The following is a 5,385-nucleotide window of genomic DNA, read 5'->3' on the forward strand; positions in this document are numbered from 1 at the left end:
ATTACACAGATTTCAGTTCAGCTTCCCTTTCAATACTGGGTAAAAAATGTAAAAAAGCTAAGATGGCGTCTTTCATGCAGAACTTTGGTAAGTTTTTTTCTCGTGATTATTTATTGTAATATTATTAAAATACTTTTATTTTTTAGATTTTTAACATGCTGATCATCAATTGGACCGTACACCCACAGGGAGCAGATGGATTCATGAGTTTGTTTCGTAATATATTTCAGCAATATTTGCTTCGCAATTCTAACCTAATTTAATTTTTACTCAAGGTGTCCCACATATATTCTCACGGAAAGGATTGGCTTGATCGGAACCTCGATCCACAATCCATAGTTGAACACCAGCAGAGCATCAGCCCGCGCTTACAATTTCCCGGTTCCGGTTCCAGGCCGGATCTTCCAGAGACAGCACGAGTTAACACTGCGTCGCGTCCAAGTGTTCCAGCTTTTTCGATATTTATTGAATATTGATTTATGTATGAAGCTCAATTTATTGATTAATAAATCTTGAATTTTTTTAATTTATATTGGCCTGGACATTTCAAATCAACAACTGAATTAAAAATATATTGCAATTGTTTACCCAGATTCTGTGTAATATATTACCCAGATCTGTGTAAAATTTTACACAGATAGCTGTTTCAAAATTACACAGATTTGACAGACAACGATTGTACACAGATCTGTGTACAAGGCTTCAACACAGATTCTGTGTATTCCAGGTTTTGGGCGATCTGTGTCAAATTTTACACAGATCTGTGTTATTTGGATTTTGCGTGTAGAGACCGCCAAGACCTATGGTTTTCATGGACTTCTTTTCGTTTTCAGTTTAATTTTTTTATCAATTAATGTGTAAAAGTCCAATGTGAAAAAAACTTATCAAATCACACGATTCTTAGAAAAAACCTTTTCATCCAAATTTAGAAAAAGAGCGGCTCTTTTTTATGAGCGAACGAAAATGAGCGGCTCGTGAAAAAGAGCGGTTTTGCCCACCTCTACTTTGAAGTGTTTTTTTTTTAAATAATGTTTCCAAGTTCTAGCAGAAAAATAAAATAATTACAGGTTGTCAAGCAATTCAAAGAAGACGATTCGGAAAATGTTTTATTAGTATATTTTGTCAAATGAAATAAGTTTCCCAGTAATTGGCTGTATTCTTGAGAAATCAATCTTATAACAAGACTTTTTAAGGACAGTTTATAATTAACAGTTGCTTTGCATATTCTAGGTGGATTCTAGGTATTTTTTCACAACAACAGTTGATTTATAAATCCATGTTATTTCGCAGCTTACCAAAATGTGCAATTTGAAGTTAAGGGTTAATTATGACATTATTTGTTCTCATATATTAAGCTCTGAAACCTGTTAAAAAATATTCATAATTTTTGGATATGTTTCGTCAGATATCCTGAAAAATCATAAAATAAATATTTTCAGCTCGTTGGTCCCGGGACCTTCAAATTCATAAACAAATTTTGATTTGATTTTTTTCATTAGATGTGTAACTGTAGTCAGCTATGTTTTAAATATGTTTTAGATTTTTTAATCAAAACTAACGCAACTAGTCAGCTCTCTGGTCATCAAGGAACTCCCATTCCAAATTCGAACTAAACTGGATCTGTTTCACGCCAAACTTTTTATCTAGATCCCGCTGATTTAACATGATATCACTGTAATCCGAGCCTAAGAAGCCTCCTAAAATCAACTTTTTTCAAATGAGAATAAAACTTCCCCACAAAAAATCGAATAGAGAAGCTAGTTTTCGTTCAATCAAGCTAATATTCGAGTTCAGAAATGTTTAGTTGAATGAATTCTAATGTTTTTGGTTAGTTTTCAAATTTCAAGGTTGAAATTTAAGCTGTTTAAATGTCATTTAAGTTTTAAATAATTTGATACATAAAAAGAAATCTTTGCGGATACATTGCTCTTAAATTTCTTAAGGTTTTTTTTTCTTTCCAGAGCTAACGTTTTTTTGATCACGAGGCATGGCACCTCCCAGTTTCAATTTCAGAGCTTTTTTGCACACGCACGCACACACATCATCGCAGAAAATTGCGAACAGAGCACGCGTTACGCGCGAGAAATGACAGCACCACCCACATCAGCTTGCCTCCCGATACATCTCAAATAATTCCAGCGGCGAATTTTTTCTCCTTTCTCTCGCTCACACTTCCGCGCCACCAATATCGGGGGCATAAAATTTCTCATGTGAGTATCGGCGGAAGGGTTGGGTGATTTTCACCGCCCACTCTCACCCTCCCCCGGATCGCGTTCGCCCAAGTGTGCACCAGATTTTATTTTCACTACTCATTTTTTTTATGCTTCTCTGCCCGCCAGTTTCAACTATTTCGTCCCGAAGCAAAGGATTCGAGTGAAGGAAGGACACAAAAAAAAAATCTCTCGGAAAAATGTCTAAAACCGATGCCTTGCAAACGCGTTCTGGGTTTTTTTCCCCTTTGCACTGAAAAAAGTGGGGGGAAAAGGCGAAGGAGGGAGGATGCGTTTCGTTCGAGGAAATAACAACAAAAAAAAAAGCTCGCGTTCATTTGCCTCCTTTTCCTCATCGGCCAGAGTCCACCTCTGAGCTTAACCGGAGAGCTCTGGCCGCGCCGGGATGTCCTTGCTAGAAGAGTGGATTTTGAGGGTGCAAAAAAATTGTGGAGTTTTCCTGTATGCATCGGAGTGATTTTTTCACTCGGTTTCTTTTTTCGAATGTATGTTTCGGTTTCCTCGAGTCTCGATGCTGAATATAATATAGAGTGCGAGTATATGGTAAAGACTGGCTTGCTAAAAAAATCATATTTGAAATATTATTTGAGTTATACTTATGGAAAGAGTAAATTAGTGAAATATTTTTTCTAAACCTTAAAGAATAAAGTACATGAACATCAAAGACACTTCTCTTATTATTTTAGACAAATACACAAAAATAAAAAATCAAGTCGTCATATAGAAAAAATCAACTCCGTCATATAGAAATTGCCAAAAACCATCAAAAAACCTATTTTTTCAACATTTTTATTTTTAAAACCACTGTAACTTCTCAAGGATTGGACTTAGGACAATGGCAGGGTTGTTACGGACGGCGCGGATCGCGCGGATGGCGCGTTTCGCGCGGATAGCGCGGATTTGGCGCGGATTTGCTGACTAATTTTGCTCAGGCGCGGATTTCGCGCGGATGGCAATTTTGATAAATAAATAGATAAATAGATAGAATTACTTTCAAGTTATTAAGAAAAATATTATCAAGAATTACGAGAATTTGTTTTTTTTTTCATTGAGTGCAATTTCAATTTCTTATTAATAGATTTTTTCTGAAAATGTTTGTTTGCATTTTCTTAATACGAACCGTCGAAAAATTAAGATGAAGATTATGTAAAAATATTTTTTTAAATGTATGGTTGAGAATTTCTTAAATAAAATTATTACTACACTTAACTCACTTCTTAATATATCCGGCTTTGAATATGTAATTTCTTTTCAGTTTAGAGTAATGTTTTTTTAACCTTATTTATTTTTAATTTTATAGTGGATATATTCAATTTGCCTTTGAATTTCAGATGGGATTAACCCGTAGATTTTTTTTCTAAATTTATACATTCTTGGCGAAAAATAAAAAAGACCTGAACATTTAAAAATTTATGCTCCATCATTCAAAATTAAAATTTCAAAAATTCAAAACTTTTTTTATATTTTAAAAGTTTTTTTAATCAAAATTTTAAATATTCAGATAATTTTTTTTCGAATTTCTAAAATTGTAATTTAAAGAAAACTAAATTTCTAAATTCAGAATTTTAAAAATGTGAAATTCAAAACTCCAAAAAACTAAAAAATCAAAAATTAAGAATTTTAAATTATCAAAATATAAAAACTAAAAAAATATTAAATTTAAAACAATTTTGAATACAAAAAATGGAAATCTAAACAATCTCAAATAAAATTTAAATTCTTAGATTCTTAAATTCTCAGATCCTTAAATTCTTAAATTCTTAAATTTCAAAATTCTTAAATTCTTAAATTTTAAAATTCTTAAATTCTTAAATTCTTGAATATTTAAATTCTTAAATTCTTAAATTCTTAAATTCTTATATTCTTAAATTCTTCAATTCTTACATTCTTAAATTCTTAAATTCTTAAATTCTTAAATTCTTAAATTCTTAAATTCTTAAATTCTTAAATTCTTAGATTCTTAAATTCTTAAATTCTTAAATTCTTAAATTCTTAAATTCTTAAATTCTTAAATTCTTAAATTCTTAAATTCTTAAATTCTTAAATTCTTAAATTCTTAAATCCTTAAATTCTTAAATTCTTAAATTCTTAAATTCTTAAATTCTTAAATTCTTAAATTCTTAAATTCTTAAATTCTTAAATTCTTAAATTCTTAAATTCTTAAATTCTTAAATTCTTAAATTCTTAAATTCTTAAATTCTTAAATTCTTAAATTCTTAAATTCTTAAATTCTTAAATTCTTAAATTCTTAAATTCTTAAATTCTTAAATTCTTAAATTCTTAAATTCTTAAATTCTTAAATTCTTAAATTCTTAAATTCTTAAATTCTTAAATTCTTAAATTCTTAAATTCTTAAATTCTTAAATTCTTAAATTCTTAAATTCTTAAATTCTTAAATTCTTAAATTCTTAAATTCTTAAATTCTTAAATTCTTAAATTCTTAAATTCTTAAATTCTTAAATTCTTAAATTCTTAAATTCTTAAATTCTTAAATTCTTAAATTCTTAAATTCTTAAATTCTTAAATTCTTAAATTCTTAAATTCTTAAATTCTTAAATTCTTAAATTCTTAAATTCTTAAATTCTTAAATTCTTAAATTCTTAAATTCTTAAATTCTTAAATTCTTAAATTCTTAAATTCTTAAATTCTTAAATTCTTAAATTCTTAAATTCTTAAATTCTTAAATTCTTAAATTCTTAAATTCTTAAATTCTTAAATTCTTAAATTCTTAAATTCTTAAATTCTTAAATTCTTAAATTCTTAAATTCTTAAATTCTTAAATTCTTAAATTCTTAAATTCTTAAATTCTTAAATTCTTAAATTCTTAAATTCTTAAATTCTTAAATTCTTAAATTCTTAAATTCTTAAATTCTTAAATTCTTAAATTCTTAAATTCTTAAATTCTTAAATTCTTAAATTCTTAAATTCTTAAATTCTTAAATTCTTAAATTCTTAAATTCTTAAATTCTTAAATTCTTAAATTCTTAAATTCTTAAATTCTTAAATTCTTAAATTCTTAAATTCTTAAATTCTTAAATTCTTAAATTCTTAAATTCTTAAATTCTTAAATTCTTAAATTCTTAAATTCTTAAATTCTTAAATTCTTAAATTCTTAAATTCTTAAATTCTTAAATTCTTAAATTCTTAAATTCTT

At 27.7% G+C, this 5,385-nt stretch overlaps 1 long non-coding RNA gene across 1 annotated transcript; it reads left to right on the plus strand.

Annotated features, from left to right (window-relative positions):
- On the plus strand, positions 1-528 carry LOC120412886 (uncharacterized). The gene is made up of 3 exons (XR_005604877.2): positions 1-87; positions 147-216; positions 276-528. It is a non-coding gene; the product is annotated as an uncharacterized LOC120412886 (long non-coding RNA).
- Positions 529-5,385: the final 4,857 nt, after the last annotated feature.

The sequence above is a fragment of the Culex pipiens genome, chromosome 3, assembly GCF_016801865.2.
Source record: "Culex pipiens pallens isolate TS chromosome 3, TS_CPP_V2, whole genome shotgun sequence".
NCBI classification, from domain to species: domain Eukaryota; kingdom Metazoa; phylum Arthropoda; class Insecta; order Diptera; family Culicidae; genus Culex; species Culex pipiens.